This window comes from Haliotis rufescens, unplaced genomic scaffold, assembly GCF_023055435.1.
Source record: "Haliotis rufescens isolate VD_foot unplaced genomic scaffold, xgHalRufe1.0.p SCAF_4, whole genome shotgun sequence".
NCBI lineage: Eukaryota > Metazoa > Mollusca > Gastropoda > Lepetellida > Haliotidae > Haliotis > Haliotis rufescens.
Window position 1 is genome coordinate 21,945,205 of NW_025964112.1, and position 18,485 is coordinate 21,963,689.

Here is an 18,485-nt window from a genome sequence, read left to right on the forward strand (position 1 = left end):
CTGAGTCCAAAGGAGGAAAACACGGAGGCATTAGTGATGGAGGTCCTCAGAGACTTACATCCTGACCTTACAGCATCGGACATCGACTGATGCCACCGAGTCGGTAAGAAAAACATGGATAGGAACAGACAGGTCATCGTAAAGTTCGTCAGCTATAGAAACAGGCACAAAGTAATTTCAAACAGAAGAATGCTGAGACAAAATAGAAGTTCATTCTATATAAACGAGGACCTAACCAAGCATCGAAGTAAACTGTTCAAACTGACCCGAGACTTAAAAGCAAAACACCTAATCTCTTCCACGTGGACTTATGATTGCCGAGTGTATGTTGAGGAACAACCCGAGGGTGTTATGAGGGTGATTCAGTGCGAGTCTGACCTGGACAGATATCGTTGATGTTATTGAGAACTTACATTAGATTAGATTTGTACCCTGCACTGTACAGCTTCAGTTACAAGTGATCCATACTGCGATGCAACAGTGATACAAAAGGATCCGCCAAAGTAAACTTATAGTAATGTCATCAAAACTAACTACGGTCACGTGTCCACACAACGGAACACCATACATGTATCTGTTGTTACAGTTACTTGAGTCATGTACTATAATTGTATATAAGTTTACCTCTGTCTCTACTTTCTGTCAGCCTTCCTATGTATTCCTACCGAAACCTTCCTGTATCCTTTTCCTATTGCTTTCTGGTGTACACAGTTTTATGATGACTAACTATCCTTGCCATAATTCTTTGTCAAGATCTGCATTGCCGGTTTTGTTAAATATGCATGATATTTTGTTCTCGCAGTTATCTTACTATTGTCAGTGTTCCCGATCAAACTACCACACACCTATGAGAAGTATGTATATATTTATCTTACCCAATGGGTAATGATGTAATTCAACACCGTGTGGTGATCGGGGTTTTCAATTGTATTTTGTGTCAAAAGAGTCTGCGTTGCACACATAAACTCAGCCTAAGTAGTACTTCACTCACTGTATTTTTTCTGAACGAATTTTACAAATTGTGTGATATACTGCATGTCGAATGCAGAGCGTGCAGCGTGTTTGTATTTCTTTGTTTCATACAAGCTCAGATCAGAAGCGCTAATGTAACAATTGTATTGTTATTGTTGCTTATGCTAGCCGGGGACGTACATCCAAATCCTGGACTACCGAACCGTGACAACGCTGACCAGTCACTGTCTATATTTCCTAAATGCTAGAAGTATACGTAACAAACTCTCTTATTTAAGTGAATACCTTTCAGATTACAGCGTCGTTTGTTTTACCGAGACACACCTAGATGACAGTATTAAAAATGAAGACTTGAGCTGGGAAACCTTTTACGAACCGGTACGAAAAGACAGAAATATGTTCGGTGGTGGTGTTATGATATATGTAAATAAGCTGTTATCTTTTAAAAGAAGACACGAATTAGAAAATATGCAAGACGAATCGATATGGATTCAAATATGCTTACCTCAAAGCTGTTCTATAAAAATTTGAATAAATATGTTAAAATATGCATTCCAACCAAAGTAGTAACCATTCGTCCAAAGGACAAACCTTGGTATGATTTCAGTTTAAGACGAGAATCCAAGAAAAGAGATAGATTAAAAAAGAAGGCTAGAAAAAGTAAAAAGGAAAAAGACATTCGGGCCTATAAAAATCAGAGGAACAAAGTAAATAACATGAAATGTCACGCTAAAGAACATTTTTACTCAAACCTCGATGAATTGCTATCAGAATTGCATGCAGAAAACAAACCCTCTTACTGGAAAGTTTTACGTTATGTTGTGAAGAACTCTGGCTCAGCTAACAACATAACCGCTCTTAAAAAGTATGATACGGACGAACACCCGACAATTTTTACTGATATTGAAAAGGCAGAGAAACTGAATAAATATTTTCAATCTATATCTGATGTCAACGATACAAGAACAACTATGCCCGACTTCACATTTCGTACAGAGACAGAGATGAACAATATAATCATATCTAAAAAGGAAATTGAAGACATAATACAATGTTTGCCTCTTAATAAAGCCTCCGGACCGGATAAAATTTGTCATAAATTATTAAAGAAAACTGTATATTCTATAAGCGAAGCATTGTGTTTACTGTTCAATATGTCACTACAATCAAGTATATTTCCATCAGTGTGGAAACAAGCAAACGTTATGCCATTATTTAAGAAAGGTGATCACACTATCGTTTTTAATTATAGACCGATATCACTCATTAGTTGTTTAGGGAAATTGTTTGAGAGAGTAGTGTTCAAACATTTATATAATTATTTTCATGAGAACAAATTGTTGTATAAGTACCAATCTGGGTTTCAGGCTGGTCACTCAACTGTCCATCAATTAATAGAACTTTACCACCAAATTTGTACAGCGTTTGATAACAAAGAAAACTATTGTATTGTATTCTGTGATGTATCAAAACCCTTTGATCGTGTATGGCACAGTGGGCTTGTGTATAAATTAGAGAGGTATGGTATAAAAGGCCAATTGTTAAAATGGATTACCAGTTACATAAGTAATCGTAGCCAAAGCGTATTTGTGAATGGGGAAATATCCAAACCAAGATACATGGAGGCTGGCGTGCCACAGGGGTCCGTGCTTGGTCCTTTACTCTTTATTGTTTATGTAAATGACATTGCTGATAAATTAGACTGTATGACAAGACTGTTTGCCGACGATACATCGATTGGCATGTCATCCAATGATAACAGTGTACTGGAACGTTCCTTAAGCACAAATTTAGCAATCTTAAGTGAATGGGCGAAACTTTGGCTCATAACTTACAATCCCGATAAGACCAAATGGGTTCTATTCTCTCGCAAGACAACAACGGAGGTCTAAAACTATATTTCAACGGAAAAGAAATCAGCTCTGTAAACAGTCATAAGCACTTGGGTGTTATACTTGAAGCCAGTGGCAAATGGTCTTGTCATATAGATACCATAATTAAAACAACTTCCAAGATGATTTACTCAATGAGAAAACTCAAACATCTACTTCACAGAATTACTATTAACAATATATATAAAATGTTCATAAGACCACACTTTGAATACGCATGTGAGGTTTCGGATGATTGCACCGAAGGACAAAGTGAGAAATTAGAACAATTACAATTAGAAGCTGCACGCATTGTAACTGGTCTACCTAATATGCCCCCAGCCATTCATTATATTACGAAACCGGTTGGGAACCCTTAGTTGAGCGTAGAAAGAAACGTAAACTTTGTCTTTTCTTCAAAATTAATCATAACATGGCCCCTTCCTATCTAACAGATATTCTACCCAAAACCGTTGCTGCAAAAAACTCATACAGTCTCAGAAACTCTGAAAACATTAGTGTTCCTCTCACAAGACTAAGACATTCATGTGAATCCTTTTACCCATCGTCTATCCGATTGTGGAACTCTATTCCGTTATCAGATCGAAATTCTACGATTTCTTGTTTTAAAAATTCGCTACAAAAGCACCACCCCACGTCACCTGCGTACTTCGCTTATGGAAAAAGAAAATATAATATCTTACACACAAAACTGAGATACATGTGCAGTCAGTTGAATTATGATTTATATAGAATTGGTATAAAAGATCACCCGAACTGTACATGTTCAAATACATGTGAAAATGCATATCATTATCTCATGGAATGTCCATTGTTTAGTCATCAGCGTGAAATTATGTTAAACAGCCTTAAAAATATTGTTCATAACATACCTATTGATGTACACTTACTGTTACACGGCAATGCAGATCACGTTGTTACAGAAAATGAAGCTATATTTAAGGCAGTACAACATTATATATGTACAACTAAAAGATTCGTGTAAAGAACTGTTCATTCAACAATGTCTCTCTCTCTCTCTCTCTCTCTCTCTCTCTCTCTCTCTCTCTCTCTCTCTCTCTCTCTCTCTCTCTCTCTCTCTCTCAAAAAATCACTCAAATGAGCACAGCACTGAAGGTGTTAATGCTTTTCCTTTTTCCTTTGTGAATGTTATGGGTTGTAAGCTTTTAATTACCCATGATGCGATAACACTCACAGTGTTGGATATGTGGATATTCTATTGTTTTTCATTATCGAGTTTCAGAGTTTTTTACCGCATAATGTGTAGGTAACAGACAATTTGTCAGCTGTTTTTTCATCAAATAGACGCTACGAATTTGTCTTTCAGACATATGACACAGAGGCCAGGTGGCACTTCGAAGCCACGCGTTGACATCTTGCAAATCTTGTCTGGATTGTTTTGAAGGTCATGGTTGTGATGTGATTTGATCTCCCCAGTCCTTGCTGGTTCTGTAACAAATCTGTCAGGAGGTAGCTCCAGCTTTGTGCAACGTCTATATGTTTGTTATAATATTGATGTTGTACCAATAACCATAACTGCCATCTTCAGCATGTACTTGAGATGCGGATCCTAGATTCAATTTGATGCTAACTTATTAGATAAAGATCTTTCATTTCGTTCTGCTCTGCACTCAGAAAAATATTACAAGTGGGTACTTTGCAGTTACATTCCTGATACAGCTGTTGGCTGTCTATCATGTAGTTGTTTTTCTTTTTCTGTGAAATAAAGGAACAATAATAGATCTGGCGTCACCTGGCTTCCACTCTTACACTAGACTCTCGTAAGGAATCCCCACCAGAATATGCCTGTAATGTCGTGTATGGTGTAAGAACGAACGAAAATGAGTTTGAAAATATGATGTTACGGATAAACAACGATAAACAATACTTTGTCATAAATGTTACTGAGTGTGATTATTACTGAAAATGAATACAGTAGAGAAAACATGCTATTCGGATAGGTGAACAAACCCTCAGATGTGACTTGTAAGTTATCAACTCCAGATAGTGTGTATCGTTGCTCAGAAAATCGACATCACTGGCCGTCGATGTTACTGAGATTGTGAAACATCCAATCATGCACTCTATGTAATAAGTCCCATTACATCCTTGTGCACATTGTCGAATCTACCATATATATAATATTATAAACGTATTGTTTATAAAGATATATAAACTGACGGGAAAAACAAATTTTACCACTTTAAAAATGAAAACACATCATCCAAACACAACAATGCTCGATCCAGAAAGTGACATACGTCGACGGCACGTTTTTTTGTAGAACATGCGAAAAACACGTGCCGCATGGGACGGTCGGTATGACACTCAGAAATCCCACGACAGAAATCCCACGACTGACGCCCGAACATCGCGAGCGGGCCCAGGGTATGATACAGATGGGAGCCTCTTTTGCCCAACAGTGCTAGAACCTTTGGGTGCTGCTGTTGTTTTCTGTAACTGACCTGATGCAACGTTACAGACAGACCAGGCAGACACCAGGCAGGTCAAGAACCGCCCGACCTAGGGTAACTACGCTCAATGAAGACCGTAAATTGCGTACTTTTCATTTCTGGAATCAATTCCTGACAGTGACATCATCAACGACGAATGCCTTAGAGCATATGGTTAGTCGACAGACATTGGCCAGTTCTGTGTGTCCTGAGCTAAAGCCGGTTCTGTGTGTTCTGAGCTAAAGGAAGACAGCGTGTTTACCGCCGAAAGGGAGAACGAATGGCGTAATTTTGCGTTCAGGAGGTCGTGCCGTATTGTGGGAGGGGGTTTATGGTGTGGGGAGAGACTTGTGGGCAGGAGAGACGACCACTGGTCATCGGTAACGGAAATGTGACACCTCAGATTTACATGGATGACATTCTCCGTCCGATTGTCCTACAATGTCTACACTAACTGCCACGTGGTGTCCTTTATCAGCGTGACAACGCCAGAACCCATACAGCCCGAATCGTATAGAACTTCCTTGCAGCCAACAACGTCAAAGTGTTTCCATGACCTGCAAGCTCCCTAAACGTGTCCCCAATAGATGTCATGGATCGTTGTGTTCGACAGCGACCACATCATCCAACCAACCGACAAGAACTGATTCGGGACCTCCAAGAAGAATGGCATATATCCCTCATGACGTCATCACACGATTGACCTTTCCATGCACCGAAGATTTGTTTATTGTTTTGTAGCAGGGGGTGGTCACACACACTATTAATGTAACGTGTCATTGAACTTGAGCGATTGTGGATGCCTGTGTCCCCCGTCCATACGTTGAAAGCTTGTTTTGGCTACACCACCTCAATTCGGGCAACTGCCATGCCAATATCAGATGCTATATGGCTGTCATTTTAAATGTTAATTTCGTTGAGGTTGTGATCATTTCAAACAGTTTACTTCATCTTGTGTGGTTTTTACATTAGAGTAATTTAAAACTATGGTTAAGTTTATTTTGCCGTCAGTTAAATTATGATTCAGCGTTGTGCTTTCTCATGGATCAAACAATTACCCAAATCACTACAAATTTTTAAATCGTTATATTAAACAGTCGTCTAAGGCGCCGCAATTCGCTATGAAGACTTACGCCTCTTAGGTGTGCCAGAAACCGTGTTAGCCCTGATTTCTTCATGTGGTGTAAGCACAATACCTGTGCTCGTGGGTTTCACCATCGTGGAGACCTGCACCACTTTAGGTTTGCCTCCCACGTGCACGTCAAGCTGATTCGCCATGTTATACCTGTTTATAACTCACTCACTCACTCAACGATATATAAAATGTGCCCACTAACATCAAGGGCTTTTCATATAACAAATTATTTTCTAAGACAATACATAACGTGTTTGAAGAGACAAACATGACACAAATAGAGCTATATTTTACTGCCATGTGCAATATGATAGCTAACATTAACATTACAATACTGACTAGGCGCAATCCTCTGTAACATGAGACCCACAAGGGAATGATAAGCTCTTGACATTATTGAAACGGTGCTTCTAGTCTTTGCTATATCTATCAACCAGGGCCATATTCTTTGTCAGGAAAGAAATTACATTTGTTTTCCTATATAATTGCATCTGCTTGACGTAACAGATTGGCTAGGTCTCAGTATCGCTTGTTCATCGTAAGCATAATCTCGGTTTTATATTTCTTTATAGCCTCCAATGGTAAAGGCTAACTCGCATAAAAAAAACAGTCATATGTTGCTTCGTGTTATAGCAGTACTAGTGATGTTGTGGTAGCTGTTTTACCTATACATGTTCACTATGTTTAGAAGCCAATTACATGTGCGTGTCGGTTACTGCTAAAAAACGTTGTTGTCGTAGGGTTTTCTGAACTCCGTAAGGGAAGAGATACTTTTTTCTTGCGCACAAGCTAAGGTGCAAAATCTGACTTGCATTCTTTTGATGGAGATGTCATAAGGGTAGCCACCGTGCAGGCTTGTTTTGTAAAAGAGAGTTGTTTTTCAGAGATAAATGCTATTAAGAGGTTGTACTGATGACGTGTGCAGAAAAGGCATTTCATTTTGACGTACGTAGACCACGTGTTACATTAGGTCTCACAGACGTTTGGTGTGCTCGATTAAAACCCCTACCTTAAGATTGAAACAATCAATTTCCAGAAATAACCAGTTTGGTTACATATACTGAGGAAAACATTAGGGATCATATAAAAACTTTTGGGGGATATGTTTATAAAACTGTGTTCAATCTTCACTACAGAAAAATCCCCGAAAATATCCATGATTTTAATTCCAAATATTTTGACTCCTTCATTAGGTAGAGATTCCTATGTTGATTATGTTAACATATACCTTTTTGCACGTGTACATGAAACGGTCCTTGCTTGTGAGTACCATTATCATATGGATAAAAAAAACGTTCGTTATGTGTTGGTGATCTTATCTTGAACACGAAGCCCTGTACGAGGTTTACAGACACACAGAGGCTTTTGACATGACTATATCGAAGATGCCTTCTGACAGGGCCGCCAGCAGTATGGAACCCACGTTTTTATGACCCCATCACGGAAAAGGGGGATATTATTTGGATGCACTTCTTTCTCTACCCACTCCAACAAAAAGTTTGAAAAACTCGTTTTTCTCAGTTATGCTGTGAAATTCCGCTCAGCGACTTCTATATTATCATAAACAAGGGTAGCAATACACATTTCACAAACAATGCGTAGAACGACGACTCAGAGTATGTGTTGTGAAATTCAGTCACATCAACAGGACGTGAAACTTGGCGCTATTCTATCCGTACTGTAAACTCACATTAACTGAGTTACAACGTTTGGCCTTTACATCTGTAAAACAACATGACGTCACACTTTTTCCCAGGACGGCTTTCCCATGTTAAACATGCATTTTATCTCAGTAGACTAGCATAATAAAACCGGTATACGTCCGGACGAATAGGAGCAGCGACGCATACGTGCATGCACGTCACTATATGAATGAAATAATCTTGAACACGACGTTAAACAGCATTTTCACATCAACTCATCACGATTCAAAACCTGTAATTTGTACTGGGTAAATTTTTTATTTTCAATGAAAACAAGCAAGCTTCCGGTTTCGAAGCACATTTATAGTTTCGCAACGTTCGAAACATCTAAATCGAAATATTAGACCAACCCTAACAGGGTTATATAAGAATATTAAGTGGTCCATGGTGGGTCTGGTTGTCCAGGGAAACCAGGTTCCACCAATGTGCAACATGTCTTTCATGGTATTTTTTACGGAGGAGAATTTGGTAACCAGCAACCTTTTTGGCGTAAAACAGGTGACTCAAATTGCGTGTCATCGAAATCCGAGGCCAATACTTTCAGTCACATGTTTTCCTTGTCTAGATTCTATTATTTTGACATAGGTGGAATAATCTCACTCACTCACATACTATTGTCATTTTCATGAAACGTTAGGTAAAGTTTGTTTCTTGTTAATGCCACACTCACCAATATTCCGGCTTTATGACTGCGGTCTGTAAATGATCGAATCTGGACCAGAGAATCCAGCGATTGACATCTTGGAAGATCTTGCCACGGTGCTCGGTACATCTTGCCCCTGTGTTTCGAACATCATGCATCGATATTTGGAAGATCCTTCCACGCAGGTCGGTACACCTTGCTCCTGTGTTTGTAACACCATTCATCGATATTTGGAAGATCCTTCCACGCAGGTCGGTACACCTTGCTCCTGTGTTTGTAACACCATTCATCGATATTTGGAAGATCTTGCCACGCTGGTCGGTACACCTTGCCCCTGTGTTTGTAACTTAATGCATCATTATTTGGAAGATCTTGCCACGCAGGTCGGTACACCTTGCTCCTGTGTTTGTAACACCATTCATCGATATTTGGAAGATCCTTCCACGCAGGTCGGTACACCTTGCTCCTGTGTTTGAAACACCATTCATCGATATTTGGAAGATCTTGCCACGCTGGTCGGTACACCTTGCTCCTGTGTTTGAAACACCATTCATCGATATTTGGAAGATCTTGCCACGCAGGTCGGTACACCTTGCTCCTGTGTTTGTAACACCATTCATCGATATTTGGAAGATCTTGCCACGCTGGTCGGTACACCTTGCCCCTGTGTTTGAAACACCATTCATCGATATTTGGAAGATCTTGCCACGCTGGTCGGTACACCTTGCTCCTGTGTTTGTAACATCGTGCATCGATATTTGGAAGATCTTGCCACGCTGGTCGGTACACCTTGCTCCTGGGTTTGTAACATCATTCATCGATATTTGGAAGATCTTGACATGCTGGTCGGTACACCTTGCTCCAGTGTTTGTAACATCATGCATCGATATTTGGAAGATCTTGCCACGCTGGTCGGTACACCTTGCTCCTGTGTTTGTAACACCATTCATCGATATTTGGAAGATCTTGCCACGCAGGTCGGCACACCTTGCCCCTGTGTTTGTTACACCATTCATCGATATTTGGAAGATCCTTCCACGCAGATCGGAACACCTTGCTCCTGTGTTTGGAACATCATGCACCATTACTTGGAAGATCTTGCCACGCTGGTCGGTACACCTTGCTCCTGTGTTTGGAACATCATGCACCATTACTTGGAAGATCTTGCCACGCAGGTCGGTACACCTTGCTCCTGTGTTTGTAACACCATTCATCGATATTTGGAAGATCTTGCCACGCAGGTCGGCACACCTTGCCCCTGTGTTTGTTACACCATTCATCGATATTTGGAAGATCCTTCCACGCAGGTCGGTACACCTTGCTCCTGTGTTTGTAACACCATTCATCGATATTTGGAAAATCCTTCCACGCAGGTCGGAACACCTTGCCCCTGTGTTTGTAACATAATGCATCATTATTTGGAAGATCTTGCCACGCTGGTCGGTACACCTTGCTCCTGGGTTTGTAACATCATTCATCGATATTTGGAAGATCTTGACATGCTGGTCGGTACACCTTGCTCCTGTGTTTGAAACACCATTCATCGATATTTGGAAGATCTTGCCACGCAGGTCGGTACACCTTGCTCCTGTGTTTGTAACATAATGCATCATTATTTGGAAGATCTTGACATGCAGGTCGGTACACCTTGCTCCTGTGTTTGAAACACCATTCATCGATATTTGGAAGATCTTGACATGCTGGTCGGTACACCTTGCTCCTGTGTTTGTAACATCATGCATCGATATTTGGAAGATCTTGCCACGCTGGTCGGTACACCTTGCTCCTGTGTTTGAAACACCATTCATCGATATTTGGAAGATCTTGCCACGCAGGTCGGTACACCTTGCTCCTGTGTTTGAAACACCATTCATCGATATTTGGAAGATCCTTCCACGCAGGTCGGTACACCTTGCTCCTGTGTTTGTAACCTCGTGCATCGATATTTGGAAGATCTTGCCACGCAGGTCGGTACACCTTGCCCCTGTGTTTGTAACATAATGCATCGATATTTGGAAGATCCTTCCACGCAGGTCGGAACACCTTGCTCCTGTGTTTGTAACATAATGCATCGATATTTGGAAGATCTTGACATGCAGGTCGGTACACCTTGCTCCTGTGTTTGAAACACCATTCATCGATATTTGGAAGATCTTGACATGCTGGTCGGTACACCTTGCTCCTGTGTTTGAAACACCATTCATCGATATTTGGAAGATCTTGCCACGCAGGTCTGTACACCTTGCTCCTGTGTTTGTAACATCGTGCATCGATATTTGGAAGATCCTTCCACGCAGGTCGGAACACCTTGCTCCTGTGTTTGAAACACCATTCATCGATATTTGGAAGATCTCGCCACGCAGGTCGGTACACCTTGCCCCTGTGTTTGTTACATCATGCATCGATATTTGGAAGATCCTTCCACGCAGGTCGGAACACCTTGCCCCTGTGTTTGAAACACCATTCATCGATATTTGGAAGATCTTGCCACGCAGGTCGGTACACCTTGCTCCTGTGTTTGAAACATCATGCATCGATATTTGGAAGATCTTGCCACGCAGGTCGGTACACCTTGCTCCTGTGTTTGAAACATCATGCATCGATATTTGGAAGATCTTGCCACGCTGGTCGGTACACCTTGCTCCTGTGTTTGAAACATCATGCATCGATATTTGGAAGATCCTTCCACGCAGGTCGGAACACCTTGCCCCTGTGTTTGAAACACCATTCATCGATATTTGGAAGATCTCGCCACGCAGGTCGGTACACCTTGCTCCTGTGTTTGAAACATCATGCATCGATATTTGGAAGATCTTGCCACGCAGGTCGGTACACCTTGCTCCTGTGTTTGAAACATCATGCATCGATATTTGGAAGATCTTGCCACGCAGGTCGGTACACCTTGCTCCTGTGTTTGAAACATCATGCATCGATATTTGGAAGATCTTGCCACGCAGGTCGGTACACCTTGCCCCTGTGTTTGTAACATCATGCATCGATATTTGGAAGATCCTTCCACGCAGGTCGGAACACCTTGCCCCTGTGTTTGAAACACCATTCATCGATATTTGGAAGATCTCGCCACGCAGGTCGGTACACCTTGCTCCTGTGTTTGAAACATCATGCATCGATATTTGGAAGATCTTGCCACGCAGGTCGGTACACCTTGCTCCTGTGTTTGAAACATCATGCATCGATATTTGGAAGATCTTGCCACGCAGGTCGGTACACCTTGCTCCTGTGTTTGAAACATCATGCATCGATATTTGGAAGATCTTGCCACGCTGGTCGGTACACCTTGCTCCTGTGTTTGAAACATCATGCATCGATATTTGGAAGATCCTTCCACGCAGGTCGGTACACCTTGCCCCTGTGTTTGTAACACCATTCATCGATATTTGGAAGATCTTGCCACGCTGGTCGGTACACCTTGCCCCTGTGTTTGTAACACCATTCATCGATATTTGGAAGATCTTGCCACGCAGGTCGGTACACCTTGCCCCTGTGTTTGTAACACCATTCATCGATATTTGGAAGATCCTTCCACGCTGGTCGGTACACCTTGCTCCTGTGTTTGTAACATAATGCATCATTATTTGGAAGATCTTGCCACGCTGGTCGGTACACCTTGCCCCTGTGTTTGCAACATCATGCATCATTATTTGGAAGATCTTGCCACGCTGGTCGGTACACCTTGCTCCTGTGTTTGTAACATCATGCATCGATATTTGGAAGATCTTGCCACGCTGGTCGGTACACCTTGCTCCTGTGTTTGAAACATCGTGCATCGATATTTGGAAGATCTTGCCACGCTGGTCGGTACACCTTGCTCGTTTGAAACATCGTGCATCGATATTTGGAAGATCTTGCCACGCTGGTCGGTACACCTTGCTCTTGTGTTTGTAACATGATGCACCATTATTTGGAAGATCTTGCCACGCTGGTCGGTACACCTTGCTCCTGTGTTTGAAACATCATGCATCGATATTTGGAAGATCTTGCCACGCTGGTCGGTACACCTTGCTCCTGTGTTTGGAACATCTTGTATCAATATTTAGAAGATCTGTGTACACCTTGCCCCTGTGTTTGTAACATAATGCAACAATATTTGGAAGATCTTGTTACACCTTGCGGCGGTTTTGGGAACATCTTGCCTCAATGTCCGGAATATTTAAATCTTTATTCGATGCTATCCTGTTGGAGGGAGAGACGCAGAACAGCGATGGCGGTTTGCTTTTACTGAGGTTGACAGACGAGGTTTTATTTTGTGTTGTCAATGTGAAGGTTGGTGTAACTGACGAGGCGAAATTTAAGCAGGACAACAATAGTGTTCTTATATATATTTATACATAGATCTGGACCACAATGGCATACGCGACACGTTTTGATACTACTGTCACATTTTGCAACAATGAAAAAAACCAAACTACTGGATGGAATACATCACGGACACTGAGCGTTTAAAAGATGAGCATGTCAAGTCCACGCGACATGATTGTAATACTGCAGTTTTTTCCTGCAAAGTAAAGAAGTGGTCTCGTGGTATCATATTCACGATTCACACAATTTCTAAACAATATACAAACATAAATCGCAGATTGTTTTTGATATTCTGTGTGAAGCAGCCGATTATATACGCCTGCGTTTCATTTAGATGATTTACGATTCAGTTAGAAACGAGAACGATCGCATTCTCCATAACATTTTGTAAAGAAAAACACCGATGCCTTCCTTCCTGTTAACTGCTGTATGCACCTGCCTCTGAACTCTCTGGACATTCAGTGTACAGATTCAGTTAGATCGAAGCCTTTCGGTGACGTAGAAAGAAACACGCGTCGATCAGCGAGGAAAATGTAATATAGATCTAATGAAATGACCACCAAAAAAATAACAACGGTGATGACGCAATTACACTTGGAACATGGGTCTAGTTCTCAAGGTTTACCGGATATGTTAAGTGCTTTCTTAGCATGGGATCATAAAGGTCTCTTATATTATGAGAAAACCATTACATTACATGCGGAAGATATTAAAACCTTTCACAGAGAGGTGCTATTTTCATCCAGACTGAATTACGCCCGAGCAAGGAAGTAAAGTTATGGAACGCGTGTAGGGACATTGTGCTTATACGTTGTATCGTGGTAAGGAATATTTTCATCACTTAAAATTTGTATGAAAAATGTTTGATAGACATTCTTATTAAACCGCGGAAAGTTTGCATATGTCTTGAAAATGCATCGGCGTTTTTATTATTTAATCCAATCAAACTAAAGGTTATGTTTACTCTTTTTAATTTGATAAAACGTATAGTCAAACATAATAATGAACGTTGCCCCGCTTGTATCATTGTTAAGTAGTGAGAGAGTACTCTGTATTTATACACCACCTTGTATATCTACAGAGTGACACGGTTAACCCAGTGTTATGAGAGGACTTGAGTTATCTCCCTTAGTGGTGAACGAATCCGCTGATTGCAGGTTCGATTTCCAGATCAATAATTAGGATAATTGGTTTGACAGCATCATACCTACATCTTAAACCGAAGAAGTGAATATCTACATGTAGGACATCTGTCTCTCTTTTCTATCCATGTCAAACCGTAAGGGGGGTAAATAATAGCGTAATTGGTGTTAGAGTCGCATTCGAGCCAAAGTAACCACCCACTCCCCTATATATAATATACGACTGGTATTCGCAATTGTGACGCCACGGGGCCACTATACTTCCCGGCTGACGTCTGTGTGAGAATGTTCACCGTGCCAGTGTGTCAGTATGTCAGTATGTCAATATCCAATCGACCATAGTTACTGAATAAAAAAATAGCCTTTGGGTCGCATTTCTCCTTCCCGTCGCTTGAGCTTCATGAGATAGCTTTGTAAGAATATGGCAGATTGATTGTATAACATATGTTACGTAGCCATAATGAGTAAGTTACCGAATGTATGTCTTGGTATAATGACCATTGTTACTTTGATCTTGGTGTCATTAGTGACGGAAAAATTACATTCATCGACATAATTGTTTTATACAGGTTATATGAGGATAGATTAGAGATCTGCAAAGGGTATAAGGAAAAGAAAGTTACGAAGAACATATAGATATGTTAAGCAGGACGGTAGGTAGTAGATGTAGGTTAGTCGGTAGGTAAGCGAAGTTGAACGATAGCTTGGTTATATTTAAGCAGGGTAGTCCTAGATTTTTGCACTAATATATATATAAATGTGTGTGTGTGTGTTTCTGCTTGTTATATTCCGGGCTAATGCTGATTTTATAGTGAAACTGCAAGTACTCTGTAGATTTTGAATGTAATCTAAGTGTCAGGCAAGGTTGTATATTAAGTCCTCTCCGATTTCCTTTCTTTCTTAACGAACTGCCCAATAGAATATGAGTTTAAAAGGCGACATACACCTACGCCCTAAGTACTGTCAGAAAATGACGTTGTAATGAATTCGAGTACCACGCCTGGATAATAGATATATATGATACAACTTGTGTGCAAGATCTTGGTTGAGCGTCAAAACAAAAATGACTAAAGTAGTGGTATTTAAAAGCAGAGGTGCTAACGCGAGAGATGGTGTTACAGGCTATAAATACGTTTCTTTTTCTACATGATTATCCTTCATGGATGCCAAATTATAGATAGCCAAGAAAGTGTGGGGCGGTCGGGTAGCCTAGAGGTTAAAGTGTTCGCTCGTCACGCCGAAGACCCGGGTTCGATTCCCGACATGGGTACAATGTGTGAAGTCCAATTCTGGTGTCCCCCGCCGTGATATTGCTGGAATATTGCTAAAAGCGACGAAAACCATTTTCACTCACTCATTCCAAGAAAGTGTTATGATAGTTATGTGATGTTTTTGTTTGAAAACTGCGGAAAGTAATAATGGTTTTTGAATTGCATGGCAAAGCAAAATATAGACTGTCATGAAATGATTTTTAAAGACTAAAAGATGTGTCTATACAAAAGTGGCACACTTCATTAGCTTTACACATAAGATGGCATTATTTTGGTATGCTTACAAGGGTTTAGAACAGAAGAATATATTTTGAAAAAGAACTCTTGAATAAATATAAAATAGAATATTCTAGATTTAGATACTCATCCATGTAATAAACTAAGAAATAATAAGACATATTACGCAAACAATTAAACATTATTTATGTACATCTACTATCCACACAGCCTTGTACTTTAGGTCTGTGGCCTTTCAATATTTGCTGCAATAAAGACTTGATTAATATATAGGTATAGGTATGTCTAGATCATTTGGTGCAAGTAGGTATAGGTACATGCAGGTCAGAGTGAGTGAGTGGGTGAGTGAGTGAGTGAGGTTTTACGCCGCTTTTAGCAATATTCCAGCAATATCACGGTGGGGGATACCAGAAATGGAATTCACACATTGTACCCATGTCGGGAATCGGCGTGACGATTTAACCACTAGGCTACCTGACCGCCCCTAGGGTCAGAAGGAAGAGGTAGGTACACGTAGGTAACAAGATGGATTGTAGGAGCAGGTATATATGCGTCAAGGTAGGATGTTAGTGTTGGCACATATAGGTAAGCAGGTAGGAAGTTGGGGTTGGCACATATAGGTAAGCAGGTAGGAAGTTTGTGTTGGCACATATAGGTAAGCAGGTAGGAAGTTGGGGTTGGCACATATAGGTAAGCAGGTAGGAAGTTTGTGTTGGCACATATAGGTAAGCAGGTAGGAAGTTGGTGTTGGCACATATAGGTAAGCAGGTAGGAAGTTGATGTTGGCACATATAGGTAAGCAGGTAGGAAGTTGGTGTTGGCACATATAGGTAAGCAGGTAGGAAGTTGGTGTTGGCACATATAGGTAGACAGGTAGGAAGTTGGTGTTGGCACATGTAGGTAAGCAGGTAGGAAGTTGGTGTTGGCACATATAGGTAGACAGGTAGGAAGATGGTGTTAGCACATATAGGTAAGCAGGTAGGAAGTTGGGGTTGGCACATATAGGTAAGCAGGTAGGAAGTTGGGGTTGGCACATATAGGTAAGCAGGTAGGAAGTTTGTGTTGACACATATAGGTAAGCAGGTAGGAAGTTGGTGTTGGCACATATAGGTAAGCAGGTAGGAAGTTGGTGTTGGCACATATAGGTAAGCAGGTAGGAAGTTGGTGGTGGCACATATAGGTAAGCAGGTAGGAAGTTGGTGTTGGCACATATAGGTAAGCAGGTAGGAAGTTGGTGTTGGCACATATAGGTAAGCAGGTAGGAAGTTGGTGTTGGCACATATAGGTAAGCAGGTAGGAAGTTGGTGTTGGCACATATAGGTAAGCAGGTAGGAAGTTGGTGTTGGCACATATAGGTAAGCAGGTAGGAAGTTGGTGTTGGCACATATAGGTAAGCAGGTAGGAAGTAGGTGTTGGCACATATAGGTAAGCAGGTAGGAAGTTGGTGTTGGCACATATAGGTAAGCAGGTAGGAAGTTGGTGTTGGCACATATAGGTAAGCAGGTAGGAAGTCGGTTTTGACACAAATAGGTAGACAGGTAGGAAGTTGGTGTTGGCACATATAGGTAAGCAGGTAGGAAGTCGGTTTTGACACAAATAGGTAGACAGGTAGGAAGTTGGTGTTGGCACATATAGGTAAGCAGGTAGGAAGTTGGTTTTGACACAAATAGGTAGACAGGTAGGAAGTTGGTGTTGGCACATATAGGTAAGCAGGTAGGAAGTTGGTGTTGGCACATATAGGTAAGCAGGTAGGAAGTCGGTTTTGACACAAATAGGTAGACAGGTAGGAAGTTGGTGTTGGCACATATAGGTAAGCAGGTAGGAAGTTGGTTTTGACACAAATAGGTAGACAGGTAGGAAGTTGGTGTTGGCACATATAGGTAAGCAGGTAGGAAGTTGGTTTTGACACAAATAGGTAGACAGGTAGGAAGTTGGTGTTGGCACATATAGGTAAGCAGGTAGGAAGTTGGTGTTTGCACATATAGGTAAGCAGGTAGGAAGTAGGTGTAGGCATGTATAGGTAAGCAGGTGGGAAATAGGTCCAGGCAGATATGGGTAAGCAGGTAGGAAGTAGGTGTTGGTGCATATAGGCAAGCAGGTAGGAAGTTTGTGTTGGCACATACAGGTAAGCAGGTTGGAAGTTAGTGTTGGCACATATAGGTAAGCAGGTAGGAATGTGGTATTAGGACATATAGGTAAGCAGGTAGGAAGCAGGTTTGGGCACATATAGGTAAGCAGGTAGGCACTATGTACAGGTGCATATAGGTAAACAGGTAGGAAGTTGGTGATGGCACATATGGGTAAGCAGGTAGGAAGTTGGTGTTTGGCACATATAGGTTAGCAGGTAGGAAGTTGGTGTTGGCACATAGAGGTAAGCAGATAAGAAGTAGGTGTAGGCGCGTATAGGTAAGCAGGTAGGAAGTAGGTGTAGTCACGTATGGGTAAGCAGGTAGGAAGTAGGTGTAGGCATGTAAAGGTAAACAGGTAGGAAGTAGGTGTAGGCATTATAGGTAAACAGGTAGGAAGTAGGTGTAGGCATTATAGGTAAACAGGTAGGAAGTAGATGTATGCATATATAGGTAAGCAGAGGTAAGCACACAGGAAGTAGGTGTAGGTACATATATGTAAACAGGTAGCAATTAGGTTTATATATATATATATATATATATATATAAACAGGCAGGACTTAAGTAAATTGAGCTAGGGTAGTTGGTAGA